The following is a 27,232-nucleotide window of genomic DNA, read 5'->3' as shown; positions in this document are numbered from 1 at the left end:
GACAACCGTCTGTATCCGCCACTGAACACGCAGGATGTCTCGTTTAAGAATATAAATGCGAGTTTCGCGAAAACTACCTCGCACGAAAAAAATGTGTATAGGTTGCGCCTCGTCGCGTTCCTTTTCTAGACGACGATTTTTCGATTGGCGCCCTATCGAAAATGTATCCGCGTATTTGTATTAATCGTGGAAACTAAGAAACCTTTCCAAACGATTTGGTAGCCGTGGTATTACGATTAAACGGAAAGAAACAATACGGTCGAGTGCTCGTTGCGAGTAATCAAATGGTACGAATAGACGCCCGTTTTTTTATCATTATATTATAGTTACTAGCCATAAATCAAACGGTAAGTAGGTATTAGCTGGCCACGGGATCGTCTTTCCCCGCCGAATGGCATTCGGATAGGTCAGGTTCTATCTCCGGTTCGCGTGAAAAAAAGTCGCATCATCTTGCTTCGACCGCGGAGGAATGTAAAGTTTTATCATGGACTGTACCTACAGACCCGTCTCAAAGACCGAACACGCACGGTGACGTGTCGGTAACGTACTCACACAGCAGACTTAATTTGTGGTTCGACGGCGTCTCTATCTAAGTATACATGAACGTGTGTACAGACAGAGAGATAAGAAAGGCTGTACGTGTGAATGGGCAAAGCGTCACCTTGAAAAGGAGTAAGCGTCGAAAGAACGTCTTATGTACGATGTACTTAATATGTAACGGATATACCTATGTATGTACGTGTCCATTCGCATGTACCGAGTAAACGTGTCTATGCGTAAGTCGACGAATGAATCGAGGCGCTTGCTCGCGATCCGCCGGTTCCTTGCCTGAGTTCTAACTCGATGAACTAACGCGGTGTTTCGATTTATCGTTTTATCCGGCTCGTAGTTGATAAATAAAGCAACGCGTTTATTTAAAAATCGCTGCGAGGTAAATACGAAACGATCGTATGGCGAATATTTTATTTACATAAACGGCAGATCCTGTCTGAAAACCTATTACGTAACGAGAACGTCTTCGATTTATGGTATCCGGCTGGCTGACGATCCTGATTAAACATTTACACGACGATACAAATTTCTCCACTCTGGTCTAGTCGGTCGCTACGTTTTGTAATAAAGGACAACAGCGTGACGACCGCGAATAATGGCTACGCATTGATGTACGCGAGGTCGCGTATGTATCTGTGCCATATCTGCGAATGCATATAGCAGCGAATTATTAATGCTTATTTATGTATACGCTTATCTAGGCGAAACGCAAATACGCGATTGAAACTCGTATTCTTGCAAAATGCACGCTTCGATGATCTTAATAACGTTTAATGATCGTTAATTGCGCAAACGTAGAAGAAATGCAACGTAGACGATGCTTTTAACCGAATATTAGAATATTCGTATTACGACGTGCGTTCGTCGCGCTCGCGTCGTAAAAAGAGAAGGTGAATCGGAGCCGTTTCACACGATGACAGGCTGCAGTGATAAAAGAGGCTGTGCGTGCTAGCGCAGCAAGCGTCACTCGGCTCGCGATTTTCAAGAATACGAGTTTTTCGTCGCCGAGATCTTATTTGCTATGAAAGTATACTAGGAACGCTCCGATAACGCGATTCTGCTGTTGGAAGTGGAAAACGTGGCAGCGCTGACGCTTTCGTTTCGCGAAATTCACGTCAGCAGACGCACAATCCATTGCTGTCTAGAATTTCCATGAACTCGTAGAGGTAAAATTATCGATAGGAACCGGTGTCTATCATTGATACTTGATAGTTAATAAAATTAGGTAAACAAAGTAAGAGAATAATATGCCGAGTAAAACACTTGGCAGCTGAAATAAATGGAAACAGGAATCGAAAAACATTTGTAAAAGTTTAACACGACGAGAAAGTGTTGCTCTGTTCGGGCATGCGAGCAACGTTCTATGTACTTAGGTATATAGCTGGCAACAATAGAGATTGTATACGCGAGAGGCAAAGATCCGAAACGATCGTTTATGCGCCCTCTTTCTCGCCTTCCATTTCACTCTAGCCGCTTCTCTACCTTTTTATTATTATCTACCGTTTCTTTACCGCGAGTTGACATCGTCGTCACGTAGCAGACTTCCTACGTCCTACGTCCTACGAGCCAGACTGCCTTTCTGAATACATAACGTCCCTTTTGTACATCCCTTCGGCTTAATCTCGGATATCTGCACTTATCTCGTCGAGAACGTGTATAACGAAGTTACGAAAATACGTAAACTCGATATTTTGTCGAAGGTCGAGCAATGTACATAAAGCAAACCGTTGATTCGAAAGCGCGCGAGACCTCTGGCTAATTAATTTCGGACGTTTTCCGTATGTAACCGTCGAAAGCAGCACGGCATCGTAATAAACGATCTACTTAAATTCCTTAATGGTAATTATAAAATATTGCCAGACAGAAGGGACAAATATGCCTGTTACGGCTACTGATACATGGAGACGCGCGAACAATGTTCCCACGCGCGGAATATAAATCAAACGCGAAGAACGCGTAAAAAGTCGTGTACAGGTTGTTTGGTATAGTCGAAAAAGGAAGCGAAAAAGGGAGAAGAAAATGCAATGCCGTGAATGCAGCGCGACATTCCGTCTCCTGCATATGTAATGTCCATTGTCGTTACGCGTGTGTTGGTGACGTGGCGTGGCGTGGCGTGGCGTGGCGTGGCGTGACGTGGTTTACTCCTCGGGATCTCTCTCTCTCTCTCTCTCTCTCTCTCACTCGAATAGGTACGCAGGAGGGATGGTGAACCGTTAAAAAATGTCTAGAATTTCGAACGACCACTCTCTCGCGAGCGAAGAAGTTTCTAATCAACGTGGAACCAAGACCCCGATGGTCACGCGTCGCTGCAATGTAAAACGAGAAATTCTTTTTTCACGTTGGAGATGAGGTCGAGACTCCCGGTTCTTCTATGAAAGACGCGTACGTTTGAAAAACGATCGCCCAACGAAGCGATCCGGCGCTTTGCGGAGCAAAGAGGAGTCCTATGCGGTAAGATCGACGCCTTATGCCTCGGACTGTACGTAAATTTGTATCAATTGCCGGTACAGCTGCTTCAATTTATTGTGGGATTAGAAACAATGAGTGGGGTCAAATGGTCCCTTCTTGTCATAATGTACCAACCCTCGTTGCCGTCTGTTATGACGTCACTCGCACGACCGAAATTATCAGTCGTCCATTTGCTTTTCGAGCCGCGCCTGCCCAATCGTCGTTTCTCTCGATTGAATCAAGAGAAAATCATTGTGCCGCTCGTATATGCGCTGTACACGAGTTGTTCTCCACTTTTATTCGTTCGTTGGTAGGGTCACTAGAATTTTCCACCGACGATTCCTCTCCATACGAGCTATACAGTGTATAACGCATCGAGCATGCGTTCGAGGAAAGAACGATATCGCAAAGACAGCCACGACGATATATAAATATATGGTAGATATACTATATTAATTGAATATACTATAAACTACGTTTAACGTAAACGTTTACGTTTGTCCCTACGCTAATACGTAATAGGTATTAGGTTGCAATATGTGTAGAAAGTATCGTTTGAACGCTCGAGATTCTTCGCGCGTCAGGTCGTCTGAAATAGGATCTAAAGTCTACTCCTTTTCGATCTAGCTGCTGGAATTGGCCACATTGTCCTTTTTTACCATTTTCTCTTTTAAAATATTCGTTTGCGAATAACTATCGCGCGTCTTTGTAACGAAAGAAACGATCGTACGTGGCGATAAGAAAAAGCAGCAACGTACCGTGTTAAACATTTTTGAGTCGAATTACAGCGTGTCATGAAACGAATTGCGTTTCACAATCACTTTTTATCGAGTCGATAGAGATCGAAGAGATGGAAATGAAACATAATAACAGTGATTAACGCGTCCGACCAAGTCACTCGATTCACGCGAATTAATCGGTTTACAAAAATGAAAACAACATCTATTTATACCAATAAATTCCACGTAATCATCGTGGATAAAGAGCAACGTTGAAGTTTTGATCGTACCAGCGTATCCCTTTATCAGCGACAGAACAACGGTTTTATTCTATTCTATTCCATTCGATTATCAACAAATAAGCGGATCTTTGTTGTATTTACGTATTAGATGCGAACGATAAATAAAGAAAGATATTTTAGTTCGCAAACGCGTACACTAGCGACCAAAGATTTCGATCGGCGATTAAATAGGCGACTCGATGAGAAGGGATAAATCTGAGAACGACCGTTACGCGACAGGACGGCGAGGGAAGCAGACAAAATTTCTAACTGTTTCCGATAACGAGATAAACGTAGCCAGAAAAGAGCGAAAGATTTTGGAGAAAAATACCGATCGTGCGCTCAGCCGTAGAGCACCGATGGACCAACGACCAACGATCAACGAAACGCGCGTCGACGAGCTTACGGAGCCTGATAACGACGAACCCTTGAATCGACTTACTCGTACGAATATAAACGCTCGATAATAGCATCCTGAATCGCTCGCGATTCCTAGATCCGCGTACAACATCGTTCGACGAAGATAAGAGGGATTGACGCGAGCGAGGCACGATAAGAACAACTAATTTTTTCTCCGATTCGGTTAAAAGTTATCGGTACGTAACCCTTTCCTTTTATTTCGTTCGACACTTATCACGAAAGTCTGTTTTCGTTTATGGATTGTTGCCGAGCTTATCTGTACTAGAGAGTAACGCTGCACTTTTCCCACTTTTTCTCTGTCATTCGGTGATTCTCTACTTACTTACTCGAACGTTTCGCAATTGATATTAACCAGCGTTAACTATCCAGTAAAATACTTTGCTCTTCGAACGACATTTTTCTCGTCGTGTACCGATTATGAAAGCGTCTAACACGTACACGATTTCGATTGCACGATCGTTGTACGAATTAAATCAACGAATATGATTTTATACTGCGTTTACTATCATCCCTCGGTTCGTGTTCTTTCTCGGATTCTCTTCTTTTTCTTTTTTTCTTTTTTTTTTTTTTTTTTTTGTTTTTTCAAAACACAACTCCACGCATTATCATGAGCTTATCTTCCCTTTGCCGAGTCACGAACGATAACGCAAACACTTGACTCGAACGGGGACAAAATTGGCTCGGTCGATTCATCTGACGATGAGAGGGCATCGTTTTATCGAGTGCATATAATTATAACCTACGCCGATGGACAGCATAGCCGGTATTATTTACCGCATTATCGACGTGCTTACGTTCGTATTATATTTAAATTAATTTCACGATAACCTCGAAAAAACCGAGATAACCCCGTGGAAGATGAGATGGCCAACTTGGAAAAGGAAGAATGACAATGGCATCTTTTACGCGCATCCAGTGCACGTTGAATGCTTTTGCGAATGTAAGAAAATACAGCCAGTTCCCTCGACTGCACGATAATGGATAATTAGTAAAAGAAAGCTAGCGGTTAGCGTCTTATCGAACAGTGATTTTATTGTTCGGTTATTGAACGCGTAACAATTAGATGAGCGAGGAATGTAACAACGAGCCTCCAGCGTTATGTCGATAACTAACGTTTCGAGCGACCTATTTTTATCCCTGTGGAGGCGCGGGGTACGGTCGCGTGATAACGAAAGGCGACTTTTCCATTCTCGGAACACGTTAGAAACGGAGAAATTTGCCTGCGTACGGAAAAAGACGGTGACGAAATCCTAATACGTATGTGGAATTAACCGACCGAATATAAATCGATCGAATAAAGAATAAAGAGACCGTTTTATCGGCCAGAGGCGGCTGGACGGTGTCGCAGAGGACAACGATACTATCGGGGACCAATGGATTCACCTGAATAGATATAACGACGACGTACGAAATTCAGTTAAAGCCGAGGAAAATTGAGTCAACCGTATGCGACCCGCTCGAAATGCAAAGCTATTCCGCATACGCGTTCCTACAATTTCTTTCGTAAGGGGTTCAACGTCCTGTTGCCGCCTCGATTTAATTGGCATCGGCGATCGCCGATCGCCGATCTCCGCCGCGCCGGAAGTTTGAATTTCAAATGCGCTCGCTCAAAAATAACGCAGCGAACGAAAACGATTTGACACAACACCGTTAAATCTTCCCCTTTTACGAACGTTTAACCAAATCGAACCCGATTAATCTCATCCGCTTTCTCCACTGTCCGCTCGAACGATAATCTCGATATCGCGAATTTCAATCGCTTCCAATGATCAACGACGGTACGGGATATTCGAACGACGTTAATCGTCGAGCGTGTTTTGCCAAGTGAATTGTTATCGCTGGGCTTAGATATCGTGCCAATTGATTTTAAATTGGACAAATCAAACGATAATAGTATTAATAGATACGTACGCAAACGGAACGATCGACACAAGTTGATCGATATTCCGACTTGTAGGAAATTTACGGTTACCGTAATTATCCGTACACGTTGATTATGATACGAGGAAGAAATTGTTTCGAGTCGATGTGATAGCGCCACGTGGTTACCGAATATTTACCGGCCAATTTCTTTGAATAGAACCGCGAATAGAACCGCGACATCGGTAGAAATGGTAAGAATCGTGGGAAAAGGGTCGATCGCGAACGAGACCACGGGGCCATCTTCTTTTTCCTTGCAAAAATTCATTAACTTGCCACTTGCCATCTCGCGATAGCCACTGGCTAACGAAACGATGCGGCCAAACGCGCGTAGAAGAAAGTTTATTTAATCGCAGTGTCCCTCGAGTAATGCACAGCCTAGGAAAAGTATTTTTCACAACAGCGTAAAATACCGCAACAACTGATACTTTTTGTCCATGTATTTGATAGTTTGCACGATACTGGAAGAAGATAAGTAAGTTTGAATATTTTTCAAGTACACGAATATTAACTAGCAGCGTTTAATTAGCGACGTGCTTTCGTAACTCGTCTTTACGAGAATTTCACCTCTTGTTCCTTCGATTTGCTAATACGCGTGTAATACGTATCCACGGTCTATGGTCTTACGAATAACGGAAGAAAGAATAAAGGGAGAGACGAATAACGAAATACGTAACTTTGGATAACCGAATCTCGTAATAAGCATACGCGGTACGTTAAGGAATTTCAAAGCATAAAGCATCGTCGGGTTAAAGACAATTTCGTTTTTTGTCGCAACATACGGCAAAATAGGGCTGGTTGCCTGCTCTTTGCCGCGCGTAGATAACCACCGACGCATAAATCAAGCGCGTAACGCACTTTCTAACAGGGGGCCGAGAAAGGGACGAAAGTATTATGATCGTGGGTTAGAAATTCAAATGTAGGATACTTATCATCGACTCCCGGAGACTGTAGCTCGTGACGCGATGCCGGTCAGAGTCGAGATGAGATTATCTTTGCCGACAGGAAACGCCGGAACCTTTGCCCCAAGTTGTACGTATTTCGTTTCGTTCGTAACGCGTACTGCGATTAAATTTAACCGAGCTTTATAAGCTAGCTAGAGGATTTTCTCGCCGATTTCGACTAACGAACCAACGAAAGTTGTACTTACGAGCGGTGTATCTAAGCCTGATCTAACCGTGAGTAAACGGATCGTCCAGCCGTAGAATGGGCGTGGAAAGTGCGTTGAAATTTTGAAAGCGTACAAACATGCTTTTAAATAGCGCGATCGTCTTACACGATAATTAGCCGACGAATAATAAAGTTAGGCGATCCTTTGGTTGAAAATAATGGTAGCGAATTTGCAGCGAACGCGTAGTGGATCGATCGGGGAAAAATTGAAAGCGCAGTTAGACGATGAATGGTTCGAACAGGCTTGGAACACGATCAGTGGGTCGATTTCGTCTACGTAAAGGTGCTCGACGTTGCTCGAGACGTGCCTTCTTATCGTCGATACCGTATAACTAAAGCGGCAGAACGAGGCGCCATATTGGGAGACCGAGAGAACGCCTCTACCCCTTTCCTCTGATAGTACGAGTAGAACAAAGGAAATACACGAACGCAGACGATAGTAAAGTGGCTTTCAGTTGAGATTTAGCTACTGCTGCTGCTGCTGCTGCTGCTGCTGCTGCTGCGAATTTTACTTAATTTCTAAATGATTTTAGAAACGTTCGAACGTTTAATCAGATCGAAGCATTTTAATAACAATTGCGCTCATAAAATCGTTATAGCGTTCGAATTGCGTCGAATTTGTTTCACCCTGAACAATGATAACATACAACGCTGGAATAAATTATACTTTTTGAGATGCGACATCGTTGTTGTACATTTTACCATAATCGAGTGCGCTTCGATTAGATTCGTTATAGATAGATAGATAAAAAGCGCATGCAAAATATCCACTCTGGTAATTCTATTGGTAATACGATATTCGTTGTCATATTTCATAAGGAGGGCGTAAAAAGTCCTTCTTCGTTGTGTAATCGACGATCACGCTGGAAACCTGTTAGAAAAATTTCTCCTCTGCGCACGACGCTGTCCACGATACGAACTCGAACGACTCGATAAATGCGAAACCGCGGCCGAAGCAAAAAGCAAGGAAGAAAATTCGAAAAATGCGTAAACCGAACGTACGATCCGAAGACAACCGCCGCCGGTCGGAAAGCAAATGGAGCACGAAGGAATGAAAATTTCGGTCGAAAATACACACCAGGAACTGTAAATCGGGCAAAAAGCGAGCGAGCCGTTCGATCGACGTTAGGGTAAGAAGCGAGTCGGACCGAGCGAATAGGAGAAAAAGAAAACGGCGAACGGGCCATCGAGGATCTGAGAAGGAACGGAGGAGAAAGAAAAACGGGCGTCCAACGAACGGACAAAGAGGAAGCTGCCTATCGTTAAATTGGGAACCACTGTCGAAGATAACCAATGGTCCAGGCACACACGCGTGCTCTTACAGGCGCGAGCATATGCGCGCACACACGCGCGCTCAACCATACAGTCAGCGTTCGTACGAGATCCGTGTAATTCCAAGAAGCGTACAGTCGTTGGAAAAAGTGACGGGTTCTTCGACGGACTACGTTGGGTCGTGAATCGCGGGGGCGGAGGGCGAGGAAGAGAAGCCGATGGAAATGCGCGCGTTACGCCGGTCGAGCATATTCGCGAAAGTTCCTTGACATCGACGCGGTTGCGAGCAAATGACCAAACGGAACCCAGGAGGTCCCCGAGGTTGCGTACCGAGAAAACCGTGTCGTCAGCCTGTTCGAAGTTCGGCCATCGCCGCTAGTCACGCTACATTTACCTACCTTGATTTTCCCTACGCTATTCAAAAACGAACGATAGACGCGCGATAGACGTCCTATCTTTCCGTATTCGGATATCGAACCGTTTCAAGTCCGTTTGTTATCGTTCATAGAAAATTATCCATCTATACGACTAAAACTCTCCAAGTATACTCGTCAAATTGTACGATAATCGTTAATAATCGTCGAATTATATACGCGTATCGAATACGTATAAAGGAATAACGACATAGTTAATTCAAATACGCGGTATAGTCCGTGCGCGTCCTCCACAACGAAACAATACGTAAAAATTTATCTATGACAAGGACGCTTGTCATTCATACTGCAATTACTTGTGCAAACAAGCTGTATCGTATGTAAGTATTAGGTACGCCGCATACACTCTTCGAAGAGTATCCCACTTTACGTAACAACCACCGATGACGCGACCGTTCCCCATAAACGATAGAACCACGCGGGAATTCCGATAAACCGATAAATTGATAAACCGATAAACCGATAAACCGATAAACCGATAAACCTATAGGCAGATTCGGCCATGTAATTTCGTTCGATAACGTTCGCAGTTGGAAGAACGGCGCGACAACGCGTTTTTTGGCAGTAAACCTCATCGGACGCGCACGATTTCGAAGAGGGCGGTAATCGCGATCGCGCCAATCCACGTCGATTCCTCTTCCCCGAAAGATCGATTCGCCGCGACTCGACCGTTTGAACGGTTCTCCCGCTTTTTACTTTATTTCCGTATCCGTTAGCATGAAAGAAGGATATTCATGAGCGTTTTTTACGCGATCCAGGCCGGCCGTAAAGGGATGGCGAGAGGAGAGGAGAAACAACGGGCCGTTTGTGCATTTCTGGTGACGTTCTCCAACCGGTCGAGCTCGCTGCTCGATGGGCCCTGTTTGCCCTTTGATAAAGTCGAAGCCTTCGAACGAGCTGGATCTTCGTCCATCCCGGAACACGATATGGCAAATTTCCGCCGAGTAAATTGTCAAGCGCGATTTCTCGCCGAGTTCGAGTCGAGGAAACACGAAGGTCGATGGCGATATCCTCTTCCGTGAGACTCGAGAACGGCCGTTTCGGCTCTCGCCAAATCGCGTCCTATCTATCATAGATTTACAGAGATTTACAGAGATTCACAGAGATACGCGTTTCCAGTTCACTTTCGTTTACTATTTCCTCTTGATTTTTTTTAACCTTCGGTTACATCGACTTTTTTTACAAAGATCTTTTACGAAGATTGTTTAACATCGCGCATAGAACGTGAAAATGAATCTACCGTACGATAGGTACGATAGATGAAATTTTGGCGCGCCTTTAGTTCCGTTTTACGAATCTGAAAAAAACGTTACATCGTGCTATTTATATACGTACGTCTGGTACACGCGAAAGACTTTTGTCGTTATAAAAAGGAAAAAGGTTCTCCTCTTGCAACGAAAGTTTGAGTTGCGAAATCAACCAGTTATCGTTCAGAGTATCGAGTATCGTCGAAATAATAAATAACTAATAGAAAATTGTAGAAAGTTAGAGACGCGCTTTATCGAATATGATGTAGCGGAGAGAAAAATTCTCTGACGTAATTTGTCAATTCTTTTTATCGTACCTAACCTTTATTTAATAAAAATATTGGGGCACGTATCACGTGTCCTTTAAATTATCTTGTTTAGCTGTACGTCGGAGACACAACATAAACGTAAGATGCGAAGAGCAGTTTTTAACAACTCGCCTCTCGATAAGTAATCATCGTTATATTTTTTAATGTAAAATCGCGTTGCAACCTACTTATCAGCCGTTTCTTTATTTAACGAATGAAAAATCCTTATCACGGTGTTTACGACCTATACCATTTCGTTAACAATGCACTCGATCGATGTTTAGCGACATCTCCGGACATTCGTTCGTTTTTTCCCATTCGTTCGCCTCACTTACGAATCGTAGATTAAAAAATATCAAAAATATCAAAGCTTCGTATAAGAAAAGAGAATTCGAAAGCGATAGGAAGATTAACTAATTTTGTCGCACGACGAAGACGACGACTACGGCGACCATTACGTTTTTTGCATAACAAAAATTATCTTGGCTTAGTCAGCGAACGATGGATATACGATATCGTTGAATTTGTTCGACGCGGCGTCGAATTTGCGTGTCACACGTTCGCACTTTCGCGTCATGTAGCTTTCGCTGACATCTTCGCGATTGTGTTCGCGTAAACAGGATTCGGTTTACGCAAGCGGAAACCAACAGTTAGCAGAAACGAAGCTGACGATCGATAAATCTCGTACGTTTTGTATCCTTTCGAAATGCGAGTATATTTATTTTATGCGTATCGTTACTTTACCAAAGAGAATTCAAGATCTATCGATTAGTAATTCGCTACGTTCGATCGTAGAAATAGGCCTCGTAGCTACCACCCTTGTATACGTGTACGGTGTACAATCTCGCAGCATATATCTACACACGTAGATAACAAAGAATCGAGCTCGAAGAATGTTTCATTTTTACAATAGTATTCGATGCAAATTACGCAAGCGTTACGAAAATAGAAATCGTTTAACGTATGCGTACGACATGGTAAACTAAAGCCGGTTTCACACGGAGATACTCGTATCGGGAGCTGCGTACCGTGTGAACGTCGCCGTTTGTTTTAATGTTTCGTTTATCGCCTTCGTACAAATAAAAATTAAAAGGAGCAAATTGAGATTAGAAACGCGCATATATACAAATCATATATATATATATATATATACACACAAGTGCAAATAAATACAAGTACAAATCTCGATGGAAGAAGAGATGATTTATGGAAGAGAGGGGGAGAGAGAGAGAGAAAAGGTAAAATACGAGGAGAGCGAAACTACGTTGAACTACGTTCGTTGTACTACGAAGTTGTCAGCATCCACAAAAGGTTTACCGTAGAGCGTAAAATGTGGATATATAACGATTCCGTTTCGGAACGATCATCGTCAAACGGATTGCTCTCTCCGCTTGATTGTTCGTCGATGACGGTGCTGAAGCCACGTGGTGGCGGATCACGTGCGTGTATGCACAGCCAACGTAAGTAAGCAACTAAGTTACTTGTACGTACGCACACCACGCACGTGATGCGCTTGCCACGCGTACGTATGCTCGCACAGGTACGTATATCGCTCGCGAATGCTCGACCAGCAAAACGGATTCTCTTTTGTTCGCCAATGAACGCGAGTACAGGGTCGGTCTGCCCTCTGGTCTACTTCGTCTTAATCGCGGTCGGGCAGGTCCTTAACCTTGCCACTGGCGATTCCTTTTTTCTTCGCATCTTTTCCATCTTTTCTCCGATCAAAAAGAACGATTTGCTCGATTTGACTTTTAATTTTAATCCATAGATCGGTACGAACGTTGCTAAGAGTTTCGAGAATAAACTTTCAGAGCGGATTTCTACGTGCACCGATATGCGTATCTATTTACGGTAGGACATTTTTATTTATTTTGATTTATCAATAAGAGAAATCTTTCGAGCGGTTTGTTCCACCGACGGACATATTTTTACGCGTTCCGTGTTTCGCGACTTGAGTACTCGTGTACGAGAAGCGATGGAAAAGGATGAAAGAAGGCAATTCCATTCGGTGAATCGGTCGCGTCGCCTCGTTTTCCCCTTTCTCGGGCGTATTTCACCCGTTGAGAGTCTACCGAAATCGTTACGTCTGCTAAAATTACTCGCACCACGGCAGGGTGTAAACGCAACACGAGTTTAGGTTTGTGTCGCAGGAACTGCTGGCCAACGGATCGATTCTGGATGTAACTCGTTACGATTCGCCGTAAATAACGTCGTCGTAACGAAGCAACGTGGACGTCTCACGGGTCTTCGCGTCCTATTGAAACGTAATCGTCACCCTCGAAGCGAAACGCTAACCGAAATAGCGGCAACATCTGCTCCATAGAAATGAGAGAACCAGCCTGCTCAAAACGCGATGGAATCTCCACTTGTCGCAATTTAATAGACAACGGTATTTAGATCAAGCACCATATCCCTGAGAAATACGATCGAGAAATAAAACACGGCCGTATATTGTTCGCGCGTGTCTGAGATTCTCTCTCCAGGGAGGAATTTCTTCACTGGCTGTACTCTACCGCCGCGCACTAGCAAACAGTTGAGAAACGAGCAGGACGGCAGCTTCTTACGTCGCATTCGTTATAATTTGTAAGAAGGATTTTTCAGCAACTAATCAGAAAGTCAAAAGTCAGTCAGTAGGTTACTATAGAAAACATTCACCTTTGAGATACGATGTATAGACGATATGCTAAATAACGTATCGTCAAAATTTCAATTTCATCGTATACGCAAAGCGCTTTAAATTATCGATCGATATCTTGCGCGGTAAATTAAAACGTAAGCTGCCATGTATTTCGGTAGTATTCGGACGTTGTCAATGAGAATCGTTCAACATGCCCAAGTAGATAATAATGGGCAAGTAAGTGAAAGTGATTAATCGCGACTGATCGACCGTAGTCACGACTCGGAGCTAGTGAATGGATTTACCGTAAATGAAATATAATAAAAACTGGAGCACCGCGTACGGTTCATCGGCCGATTTTCCAGAATTTACACAATTATTTTTTACGAGTTAAGCCGCGAGTTAAATCGAAACCAATATCACTTAACGATACGTATGACTTAACGATTTGACGATTTTACGGCTTATGTAAACATTCGCAAGCTGTGCAATCTCACATAATGGCGTGCGAGAGAAGAATTAATCACGTTATAGCATGAAAAAGTACATATACGAACCGAATATTTACATGCACATTGGTTTCCTAGTAGGTGTATCCTTCGTCGAAAATAATTACTGGCTTCTCGTTTTTCTCGATCTTTTTCCCCATTATCGACCATATAACGTCACTCTTCTCGGAATAAATATCGTAAATATCGAACTAGGCGCGATTAAACACGGCAAAGTTAACGACGATACGAGCAAACCATTGTAACCATTTCTAATTCGAGTTTAATACAAACGTACAACGATCGGAAAGACTTGTGAAAGAAAGGCCCAGCCATAGAAGGATCACAACGTACAACGTACGTACCAATTGCGTTTTCATGAAATTACAATTATACGAACGATTAATCCTGCTGTTTGGTATCAAGAAATTCTCCTGTTCTTTTCGCTGTCGATGACTGCTTGCTCGATTACTTTATTCGTTCGAAGGGCGGACGTTCCTTTCGGACGAAAGAATTAGATCGTTGATCTAAAGCACGCTAAAAGGGTTAGAAAGAGTACAAAGAGAACGTAACGAGCGTGGTTCGAACATTTCGGATACAGTTTGTAATTCAGCCACGCCCGACTGCCTTGTAACGTGATAACGTAAATCGTCGTAATTGCGTGCCATGCATAGTTAATGCCGCTTACCTATGGTACGCGTATAGTCTCGCGAATTAGCAGATTGCAACGAAAATCTTGTCGATGACGCCGCTTACTCGTTGTTCCCGTCGTTCTCGATTCATCCTTCTCGAGATAACAACGTACCGGCTTTACCCGCCAATTTTCTTCTCGATCGATCGATCGTACGGCGTCCAATATCATATCGCTCTCGCTTTTCATCGTTTTCGTATATATTCCCTATCAAGTCGTTTCGTAAGTTTTCAAAAGGAAGAATATCTAAGAAACTGTAAAATTTCCCCGTTTTACTTTTTACATAGGCTTCTCGACTCTTAATTGAAGTAAGTATCTAGACTTTAGACCGTGTATTTTGGGAAACCGCCGACGTTTTTCACCGAGCTCAAATTTTTTCTCCTGACAGCCGTTTCTGTCGACTGTCGGTAGAACGTATATTTAGGAAGGCTATTTATATTTTTTATTTGTTATACATCAGCCCGTCAAACAGATGTTATTCTTTGAACGATCTATGTACATACATATTCGTTATTTGGCGTTTCGGATTAAATCTTCTCATAAACGAGTTTGCACGACATTTTTCATTTACTGGCAAATTTTACTCTATGAGTACATATATATATATATATAGATCGTCAAACGTATAATCTCTGTTGTACAAGTGTCAATTGTCGTTTGACGATACACGATCACACGAATCATATCTTTTCAATGTCTATCGCAAATGCTTATTTATTGTTTACGTCGTGCGATTGTTCGATTAAAATGCATTCTTTTGTACGCGAACGAATAATACAAATCGATCAGAGTCGATGATCGAACAAATAGATGTACGATGTGATCGTAAAACTTGTTTCGCGTTGAACGTTTCATTTTGGACAACTTGCCTAACAGAGACACGCTCGACACTGGTATATCGAAAACGATTTAGAAACTTGAATGGAAGCCAAAATTTACTGGCTAAAATAGGTACCGAAAGAATACTCGTTTCTTTTTATACGTGGGAAAGTACAGCAGCCGAGAATTATAATTCGAACATGGCTAATTACGCGGCTAAAATATACTTATGTTTATGTATCTATGTATCATGCTCGTAAGCGATACTATGTACCACTATGTACTATAGCGGTAAATAGATGTGTATGCTTCCAAATTTTCTAGTCCCTTCCTTAAATTATCCGAGTTAACCGAACTCCGATAAATATTCGGTAGCTCTGAATTATCCGCTACATCGCAGGAAACTTATGATTTACGTTGTGCAATTCATTCAGCTCGAGCATGAGTTGCGTAATTACGAGTCACTCGTAATTAAACGTGTGCCTATTTCGAAATTTTAGTTGTGTAGCGATGCGACAAGTAAATATATATATACTATACCGAATAAATCTACCACTACACTACGATGTCCGAATATCTTGGGCCATTTTTCGAAGAGTCAGATCGTTTAATGTACAGTTCGATAGGTATCGTTTAGAATGTAGAAAACGGTCGCGTAGAGAAGAGAAGAGAGGAAGGTAGTCTGGAAGGTAGCCTGGAGAGAGCAGCAGCTCGAACGTTAACGGTTGAGAACACTGTTCGGTCAGGGAGAAGTCACGAACGCAAAAGGAAGGCGACGCGACGTAAGGTAAAAGAGTTTTGTTTGGGTAGAAGAGGAAAAAAGGGAAACGGCTTCGGAAGCCACGTAGACCCGACCATACTCGATTCTTTGTTGAATTTTCGACCATGAGTTTGTGCAGCAATTACCAGACCAGCATTTCTGAAAAGCGATCTCCCCGTCTCGATGACCACGAGCATGGTAGCGCGCGTTCGGATAGCTTCGCGTCGCCATGGAATATTCCATCTCCGTACTAGCTACGCTTTATCTGCATCTATACGCTTTATCGCGTTTATTATCCTCGTCGATTATTTCTCCTTCTTTTCTCTCGGCTCTCCGTTCGCGTATCGCTATACCTACGGTAGGCTATTATCGCGATGATCGCGATGGAAATTAATCCTACGGTATCCTGTACAACGTCCATCGAACGAATTGCGTCGAATGAATCACACCTCCGATCATTTTTAATCTACGGCAAGAAAAATCATTTTTCCATACGGATCACGGAAATACGTATCTAGTATATAGCGGTATGTCGCGTGTTGCGCAAAATCTATTATTGCTATCGCTTCCGTCGAGCGTTTCCTCGACGAATCTCGATCATCGTCGATTCATTTGCGATCGTTCGCAAAAGCTGCGCGTTTTCCGAACCGCGTCCACGCACCACAAACCTTTCCGCGTCTATTGCAAATTGCGTAAAACGAGGCTCAACGAACGATCTGTGCGCGGGCAGTCGCGCAAAGCGCATCTCGACGCGTATTCGTCCGGCTACGACGATGCTGGCCCGCGAAAATCAAAACCCCTAACGATCAGACCACGTCTTGAGCATCTATCGTGGATCTATCGAGAGGAAGCGGATCTATCGTGCAACAAAGACAACGGCGCGGTGGATGCTTATTTTCGCCGCTCTGTCTTTTTTCTAGCCTGTCGGACAGGTCTAGATGCTTTCTGACCTGCTAAAACAAATGCCCGACCTAGCATTATCCAAACGGAGACCTATCTACGTCGAGGAGCCAAAAAATATCCCATGATGTTGTGTTAGTCCCTCGTTAAGCCAGCCATTCGAGCGGACTACGAACGCTGTTTTACATTCGAAAATATATATCTACGTGTAGAGCGTTGCATCGGTGTTGAAACCGAGGATAAAGAAGAGAGTTCGAAAAAGGGAAAAAGGATGGAAATAGAAATTTCGATCTGGCTAAATTTTTTTCAAATAAAATTCGGTTTTTGCTAAGATATATTTTCGATGTTTCCACGATATTCGTGGCGTATCGAGCAAAGAATCGAGCGCGATCGGAGTATCCCTGATTACGCGATAATCTCTCGCCTTATCTTAATCGTATCTGTTTCAGCCGATGCGATCGTCGAAAATGATCGGAAGTAAAAAACGATTGGTTTTATACCGATGTAAGGTTTCGTTAACCTACTACGGCGATTACGCGGATACGATCGCCTAAAATCTCCTCCGTTCCATCGATACTCGTCTAAATTCGATCGAGCCGACTATCGCGAAGCGATCGTCGAAGCAAGCGCCGTTTCGTCGTTTCTGTCACGTACGAGACAGCTTATACATAAATATTATTCATCGAGTAACCGCGTAAATACACAGGCTACGCCATACGAACGTGCAAGCAATTTAACGCGCGTAAATTCCTGCAACAGCCCTCGATGATTTCTGTCTATTCGTTTTCAATCGTCTCGTCCTAAAGAGCATGGAAGCACGATTGTCTCGATCGTACACGAATATTCGTATTCTATTATGCGAATATTATCGACACGGCACGGTATTACATCCGAAGGCAGACTCGAATATCGCTCTTACGGGGAAAAAAGTGTTAATGGTTGATCGTTGCTCGCGATCGTTAATTGCTGCAAAAGTTGCTCGATGCTGATTGCGAGTCATAAAGTACAACAAGTACGATAATACTAGCAGCATGATAATGAATGAAATTAAAAATTGAAAGATAATAAAGTGGTCGGACAACTTTCCAGTAACATTGCGATATAGAGTATAAACACGAGTGACTTTGCGAAAAGAAAAGAGGCTGATAATAAAACAAAAGTATAGAGATAACTATATCTACATACTTTAAATCTTTTATTAACGAACATGATATCTTTCAAAACGAAAACGTAACGTAAAATCTAACTTCGTTTCGCGTCAATATCGGGCTAAGTAATTCGTGAGCGGTAAGACCGGTTTCACACGGAGATACGCGTACACCAATGGAAAGGATCGCGCGACGATTCTCGCGAAACGCGGTACCGCGACAGCTCGTTTCGCGTAGCTCGCGAACCATACCATTTCGTACGAAAACCACGGACGAAACGTTAAAACAAATGGCAGCATTCACACGGTACGCCATTAGCGTAACTCGGTATCTGCGTGTGGAAGCAGCCTAAAACGAGCGATGTCAGCCAGACGTATCAACGATCATTCGGAACATGACCAGACCAAAGAAAATATAAAATGCAAAGACCACTGGTATCGCTGTTACTAATGAAACACGAATATTCGTTAGTTGGGTAAAGATTTCGAAATAACTAATTAACATTGCGAAAGTAAAAATCTAAAAGTAAGAGAGTTTAATCGTGTCGATCTTTAGGATTTTTCGTATGGTATCGGAGAAACAAATCTCTCAAGGTGAGAAAACCAAAGGGAACGAGCTCGTGACAGATTCGATCCGAGAAGATGTCGAATGATCCCGTGGAAGAAACCCGAACGCATCGTCGTTTAGCCGAAAATTACATTACGCAACGCGTGAGCCAGCTGAAGCGATCGGACGACGGAGAGGAGCATCGCGCTACTTCGTCTCAGTCGGAACGTTATGACAGCCGTAAAAGTGCAAAATCTCGTCTTATTGCCCTGCACCTCGTATTCTTTAAACTTTAAAGTATACGTTTGCCGTAGCCACGCGATAAGTGAGCGGCCCCTCGTGCAGGAGACACGCCCTGAACCGAGAAAACGTTCCCCCAATAATTTCAAGCTTTTCTTTTCTCCTTCGCTTCTTTTTCTTTCTTTCTTTCTTTCTTTCTTTCGTTCCTTCTTTCCCTCTACCCTTCTTCTTTCGTTCTCCTGCTTCGCTTTTTTGACCGCGTGCAGCGTGCTCCGCACTTGCTCCTCAGCATGGGGTCGGTAAAAATGTAAGAACCTCTACGAGGTATCATCTCCTTCTGTCTGGTAGATCGTCTTTCGGTACAACGCGTTCAAGTACCGACGTTACGACGCCACGCCACGCCACGCGATCCCTCTATCTAGCTTCGACGTCATTTTAAATAAAGTATTTCAATGATTATATTTCAATCCTTGCCCCTCGAAATATCTAATTATATAGGAATATATAAACGACGATAAACTAAGTTTCGAAATACTCGGTTGTCGCTTTTCGTCGATGGCATTTTCCTAGGTTCGGTGAGACAGGTGGAAAAGGAAAAAGCAAGAGCTTCCCTTGTATCGTAAATTGACGAAGCAGTGCGATGTTCACTTAGGCCGGCAGTGCGTCAAGGACACGGGTGATGCTGCTCGTTTTTTTTTTTTTTTCCTATTTTATCGTATCAAAATCGACAGAGCAAGCGGTATTATTGTTTTTCAGACCGAAGCCTGAATTCTGAAGCCGATATAGATAACTTCCTAACGCGATACCGTTTGAACTAGCTGAACAATTACCGCAAAAGTGTGGCAACTGCAAAGTGTGAGCGTCCATATAATATATGAATATATAGGATTATAAGGGAAGGGAAAAAAGACGAAATCGGAGAAATATTTTTTTGTTGCGTCGATCGAAACGATTTGGCGATCTGGAATAGCGTAAATCGATTTAGAAAATGAGGTGAATTTTCCTTGTTCGTGCGCACAGTATCGAGAGAAGATGGAATTATGTATTATAAAAGCAAATCTATTTCTGTTTCGACGTTTTTACGAAATTTCGTCGGAAAATTGTATATTATTTAACGTAAGAGACGTTGAAAAAGTAAAAATATATAAGATATCTATATTATAACTATCTTCCGCATTATAGGCATAGGTATTTGGTCTTCGTAGGTTAAGAAAATCCAGTTTCCCGATCTCCTAGTGTTGCGGAGATCCGGTGATTAACAGCGTACACGAGGGGTAGCGAAGCAGTGCGAGAAGGATGAAAAATAAAAGAAAGAACGAAGAAATTCTAGCCGATTGTTCGGCATGAATGAGGCACCTTGCTCACTGGCGGCGGTCTTTTCCCCCTTGGTCGCAGGTGAGGTCAAAATTTCAACGACAATGAGTCGGAATAACGACTTTCCAAACAGACTGCACAATACCTCAATAGAGAATGTCGTCTAAAAGGTCCCGTAAATTTTCCATAAGGACAATCGGCACCGGGGTAAAAAGATAATCCGATGAGTCACCACTGATCTCGCCTTTCCCGTATTTTCGAGCAGCGACGTCTGACTCGAGAATTTTTCTTTGTCAGTTACTCTACCCCCTGACGGATAACTTCGCGAAAAGGTGAATACAGGTGAATATTCCTTAATCATACACCTGCAACTTTTATTTTTCAATAAAATAATTAATTCTATAAATTAATAATAATTAATAATTATATAATATTATATAATATTAATAATTAATTTTGATAAGATAGATTCTCGAATTGTCGTCGAATCTTATTAATCTTTAGTTTTTACTTTTTAACGCGTCAAATGCAAAACTCGCGGTCGTAAGATCGCAGAGATCAACGATCGCCGGTAAAAAAAAAAAGATAGCGGTTGTTCGAAGGAGAAAGCTATAAGCATTAGCTAATAAATAAAATAGATAGCTATGAATAAATTAGCTATGCGGAGAGAAGAGAAAGAACTATCGGCGTAATCGGTTCTCTGGAAACTAGCTTTTACGCGTTAACCAAGAACGTCGACGATCGTCGAACGAAGCGGCAAATACTTTCCATCGATTCAAAAAAAAGATGAAAAAATATGGCAATGAAACGATCGAACGTTTCTAAATGGATTATAATCGTCGCTGTGTCTAAAAAGATATATATGTATAATCTGGAATCGTTTTCCTAAGAATAAGGATTTTCTAAGAAATTTACCAAGAATAAGGTTTCGCTACCACGCTCTTGCGAAACGAGCTCGACCCTTTTCCTCTCGTACGTTGCCTTTCGAAATATCTAAGAAATATCTAAAACGTTCGAACGTATAATCGAAACACTTTGGTAAATCAAGGAAAACGCTATGAAACTATGTTCGCGTTTGGCACGTGCTAAACCGTGAAAGAGTCGATAAACGTGAAATTATACGTAGAATAAAGAAGGCCTACGTATGTATCCTGGTAATCTTCCGCCTCCTTCCTCGTGTCCGTCTCCTCCTGCTCGAAACTCGTTAAAGTTCCAACGTATATACCGGACCGTGTTTACGCAGGTATGTAACAACGAACGAGAACAACGTTCGTACGTGTATTTACGAGAGTAACTTCAGCTTCGCTTTGCGTATCTCGGCTAACGCGGAAAATGCAACTTTCTGCCACTTTCTGCGGGCCAGCTACAGAAATACGTGACGCTTTAGTGTTACGTTCTCTTTCGAATGCTAATGCGCGTATTGTAAGAAAGCTTGTATAATGGAATAGCTTGGGACGAGCGATGAGTCGAAATGATAAACAACGTAAACGTACGAAAAAAGAAAAAGCGCCTTCCTTTTTCTGGAAAGAAAAATCGTAGGAATCGGGTAAACTAAAGTAGATTCACGTAGCCAGAAACGTTCAACGAGTCGATCGTTTAATATACATCGACGGAAATAATTTTGCTTTTGTTCGTTTCCGTGGAATTATTTGCTTGTATCGAGAGATAACATCGGGAGGAAATAGGGGGCGTGAAGAATCTTACGCGATCTATCCTTCTGTATTTTTCCCACGTGACTTTAAGATGCTACGAGTCGTGTCCTGTTCACCCATTTTCGAAGGACCTTAACCAACCATGAAGCGACTTGCACGCTAGTTATCTTTGATATTACAGACCTGCGATCCACGTCGAAAATCCGTGCTTCCTTCTCGTCTACTTACTTTCCTAGTCTCGTCTTTATCCTGTCCGTATAATTCTATTATACTCAAATTTTACGCTCTGACGTATTATTTCGCTACTCGCTGTATCAGAGACGAAACGGAACTGCTGCCATTTTTTTTTTTTTTTTAGTAGAATAATTTTAAACTCACTTTCGCAGTAAGAAATATCTTCTGGCCCAACTTTCCCGATATTTGTCCCTACAATGAAAATAATATTTTCTAACTCGATCAGGCGATCAACTAAACGATCGAGCGATTTTAAGTGGAAAAGTGTTGCAAAGACGAACAACAGTTCGTACAACAGTTCGGTGATACGTGCATACTTGCATATACGTAGTCGATTGTACGCTTAAACGCACGGATTTACGGGTGTTGAACACCGAACACCGGAAATCCTTGAGTAGTGTTGACGCGTACATCGAGATGACTGCACTAAATACATGCATAATTGTATTGTTACGCGACCCATGTGAGTTACGAGTTGCTTAATACGTATGCCTTGCATCGAATTCGGTCGTTTCGCGCGAATTATGACAAAACGGTAATTTACAATCAGCTTATCCAACGATCGAATTGGTAAATTTAACAATTTTTACTTTCTCGATCTGTGAAAGATTCACCCTGATATAACAGAGAATGAGAGAGAAAGAGACAGAGTATAGCAAGACTCGTCCAAGTTGTACTTACTGAGAAACTTGATCGCGAACCAACGATATTCTAGTAATCGCGCGAATCTACGAAAGCCGTATATTTTTAACATTAGACTTTCTCAGTAGTCGGAGAAAGAGTCGAGAACGGCTGATCGTCGTCTAGCGTAAACAAATTGAGAGATACAGGTTCGACGAAATTTCTACGCGGACAAAACCAAAGAACCGTAGGGGCAAGGGTCGGCTAATACCGACGGCAAGGTCTTAGGAACGATAACAGCGCGTATCAGACATCTAAGAATAAAATACGTAAAAGAACGGATTGAAAAATTTGCAACAAAACTGGTTAAAAACCTGACAGGAACTTGAAGAGTCAGAAGACTGAGAAGAACGAAGCCATACGAGTTGCTGGCATGAAAAATAAGGAACTGGAGTGGAAACGCTATCGAGTGTTCTCCACACGTACACGATATCTACGCTATTAGGTTTGCTGGTTAGGTTAGGCCTCGATAGAGCCAGTAAATGTAATATAGATATTAAACAAAAAAATGTTGCCCCTCGGTAAATAAATGACTTTTCTCGAGCGTACTATCGATACTGTCTACCAAGTGTAATATATTAAGCGTAAGTATCTTTATATATTATACACGTTATAACGTAAAAAGTTTCCACGTGTTCGTCGTTCGGTACTGAACATCGAACGTCGTCCAGTACCGACCAATCAGCCGTCGAACACCGTAGACGAAATTTCTTTTATCTGTAAGTTTAATCTGTTGGCAACTGAAATTAAATTGGACGTTCGTCTAATCTTTCTTCTATCTCTCCCTGCGGAAAAATGTTTGAAATTCCAAAGTAAGAAAAAAAGGAAAACGGACAGAGGAGGACACGAACGCGGCTTCGAAGCTACTCTTTGAAAATAAAACGACGAATGCGAAGCCTGGGAAGATGTCGAATGCACGGACTAAGAAAATATCGATTTCCCTCGTTTTATCGAGTTGCGTCTTCGCTGGAAACTAATTCTTTATAAATTTGGATTTTTAGCGGGCTCGAGGTGTAACGAAAGAACGTAGAGCGGTCGGTAACGCACCATTCTCCCCTAACGTTAGTTTTCTGTTCTATTTATCGCATACGTTTTATAAACTTTTGTTTGCCTGAAAGTCATCGAAACCGTGTTGTTGTTACTCGAGCCCGACCGAAAGTCGTGAATGATCGGCGCGGTAACGTTAAGAGTCAAGGTCATCTGAAAGTCATAAAAAACATGGAGATCGGTATAGTTAGCAGTCAAGGTCTTTTGAATGTCAAAGCGAGGTCAGCCAGATCGTGATTTCTATATAGGACGTATATTAACTGACCAAAACTATCGACCATCTGGAACGTAACGAGTTACCGATCCAAGTAAAAAGCAAGTAAAAAGTATCAGAAATTACAACGTTCCGAGCAATCGAATATAGTTTTTGCGCGTTTGAGAGTGGCGGCAACAATTTTCTGTTAATCGATCGAAAACCAACGATTTTCAGAGTATCGTTGCGAAACCTATGAGATCGGCAAACCTATAAACATACGATAGATGTTAGATATGCTACGACAGACGCCATGGGAATACGCGTAGAACGTAGTAGAGTTGTAGACTATAGAAAGTAGACGAATACGCTGTATATACGCGAAGGATAGACAGATAGGATTCCTTCCATCGAACGTATATACGTATGTATGTACGTAAGAGGAGCCGGATACGATAAAGAATTATCATTCAGGTGGGGGGGGGGCTGCAAACGGCGAGCCCAAACAACTGTTCGGTCTTCTTTATCAGCCCTTAACTCGATAGATGTCACGAATAGCGATACCAATGAGAAAGTTTGAAAAACGGGAATAAAAAATAAAATAACGATGCGCGACCACGCAACTATCGTTATATCGTAACAGATGATTAAAAAACGCATTCTCTGGACCATCCATCAGAGTAGCGTGTATTCGTTTTTTATTTGTATCGACTCGTCTCTATCTATTATATTTCGAATAAATAAACTGCCTCGAATAGAACCGTAGAATTAATTTATAAAAGGCTCGTATTATCTCGTCAGATTGAAATTTTCGATCAAATCAAAGGTCTGGCCGCGGTTTAAATTTTAATACCTTTATGTTTTATATAGCGAACCGGTGTAGCGAAGTGAACCGGGCTATACGGTAAACCGGTTTATAAATTTTATTCAAAACAGCTCACAATAGAGATACCTATGCGCAAGCGTTTATACAATTTGAAAAATGTCGCAGCAAAACTCATTAATATACGTAGAAGAGTAGAAGAATACAGAATATCGATTTAAATTCTTAAACGTTCTTAAACATACCTGAACGTTTTATAAAATAATACGAATAAATAGCGAGATATCGTTATCATTCGAATACTATTTCGAACGGATTCTTGAAAGCAAATTTATAGAAATATATTTGGATAGAGGTTCGATTTTGGATCGGAAAAGATATACAGATATAGAGATAAAAAGCAGAGTGCAAGGGGGCAGATATCTGCAAGTTATAGATCGACGTGGTAGTCACCGTGGGCATCGTTTTTGCGCGGGAAAGGTATTTTCGTTCTGCGGATCTGCTTTGTTGGTCCGCGTGTTAAAATATCTTTGCACGTTAGAAAGTGTTCGCGGTCGGAAGATATTTTAGGACGTGGAAACGTTTCCATGGTGAGGTGAGGTCAACCAAGTCGTACCATAAAGGAGGGATCTACGAGTGATAAAAAGCTCGTAATGCGTTTTAAGCGGGGGAATTTCTGATACCATAATAAATAGCTGACTGGAAATTCGGCAAAACGACCGGGTTATGCGTGCAGCGAAATGTAATTACTGCGTAAAGCAAAAAGGGAGAGATTCGTCGAACCTCCTTGTTTAAATCTATATTACCTCCGCGAAGAGATAGTTTTATACGCGTGTATATTAGAAAGTGGTAGAACAATTGTCATATCGATCGATTACAGCCGATGATGCGACTCGTAAGTACCACGATATCTAAGAAGATACGTTTCATCGCATTTCGATGAAAATTGACCACGTCGAGAAGAAACTCGATTAATTCGATCGACTGGAAAGTGCAATTTTTACGCGCTTGATAAAAACAAACTCGAAAGATAAAAAGACAACTATAGCGCTGTAGCGTTGTGAGAGCTATACTCCGTGCGATTGATAAATCTGTGGCGAATAGATTGTGTCGAGCCTAAGCCAAGTACAAGCGAAGAGATGGGAAAAACACGTTGATTCTTTTACCTTCGAACGTGAAAATCGTATACAGCTGTCCTCGACTAAGCCTTCGAAATGATCCGACGCGAAAACAAGCCGACCGGCACAGATGTGCGATCGCAAACTGAAATGCACGTGGAAAAATAAAGCCTGACTCATACTCGATATTCAGACGCGAATCCTATAAAACGAACAATCGTAATGGCGCGTTCGAAAAGTTTTCGCGCGTTGAGGTTTCCGCTGAACGTTTTGTAAATAATCACTCGTTATACGCTGCGCGCGTAGTATGGGAACGATGTTGTAAGAAGACGGAGTACGATTAACTTTTTCTTTTTCAAAGTTTTAAGTCGCATCGACTTACGGCTAATTTTATATTCGACGGAAACAATCGCTTCTAACTACGCCGAATTCGAAACGAGCCAGCCAGAGATTAAGTATTTTCCTACATTTTACCAAAGTACGAACGATATCTGTTTTCATTTTCATTCGCTTTCCGTCTATCTAATACACGCTATAAACGTTATACCGTTAAGCATCGTAGATTACCCTCTGCGCGAAATAAAATTTCCAAACAGTCGAATTTAGTTTCGTGCAAAATATACGACGCCGTCGTAATGTAAACATATATATTGTCACCGTGTATATCGTTATATCGTTTAGCGCGATAACATAATTCGGTAGATAATATCAAGGAAAAACGGATGGCTGAAGAAAACGATCGTCGTTCTTGGTAAATTTAAACAGATGTTCGATGAAACGATTCTCTCTGTAAATACGTGCTACGTGTTTTGAAGATGATTTTTTTGTAATCCATCGAGAGATAATGCATCTCTGGTATACGCAACATTTCAAAGGGCGATCGTCTTTATCGGAGAAACGGCATTATCGCGGCCTCGATGTTTGTCGTAGACGATACACAAGTTTTCAGGCGGATTGGAACGCATCTACTTTAAAAATTCCTCCAGCTAGTGCCATGCTACCGCCGATACGTGGTACTTAAGTACTCGAGTACCTACCAGTGTTTATTTTTTTCTTTTTTTCTTCCCCCATCTAGCGCGAACTTCTTTACCATTCGTAATAGTGAAATGAACATGCAGAATGCGTCGCAATAACTTAAGAAAATGTTAGCTAGTCCTGGTTGATAATTCAGAAAAATCACGTATATATGC

General features: G+C 42.1%; 2 long non-coding RNA genes across 3 annotated transcripts in view; one reads left to right on the top strand and one right to left on the bottom strand.

Annotated features, from left to right (window-relative positions):
• LOC126922864 (uncharacterized) overlaps window positions 1–27,232 on the bottom strand; it is a 140,330-nt gene that overhangs the window by 83,379 nt on the left and 29,719 nt on the right. The window lies entirely within an intron of this gene.
• LOC126922865 (uncharacterized) lies at window positions 382–20,697 on the top strand. 2 transcript variants are annotated; one of them, XR_007712966.1, is made up of 3 exons: window positions 382–1,177; window positions 20,186–20,375; window positions 20,465–20,697. It is a non-coding gene; the product is annotated as an uncharacterized LOC126922865 (long non-coding RNA). The 2 variants fall into 2 exon arrangements; XR_007712964.1 differs by lacking the exon at window positions 382–1,177 and adding an exon at window positions 2,367–3,438.

Source organism: Bombus affinis, chromosome 12 (genome assembly GCF_024516045.1).
Source record: "Bombus affinis isolate iyBomAffi1 chromosome 12, iyBomAffi1.2, whole genome shotgun sequence".
In the NCBI taxonomy this organism is placed as follows: Eukaryota; Metazoa; Arthropoda; class Insecta; order Hymenoptera; family Apidae; genus Bombus; species Bombus affinis.
The sequence above is the reverse complement of the archived record's forward strand: the minus strand, read 5'-3'. Positions and strand labels throughout refer to the sequence as shown.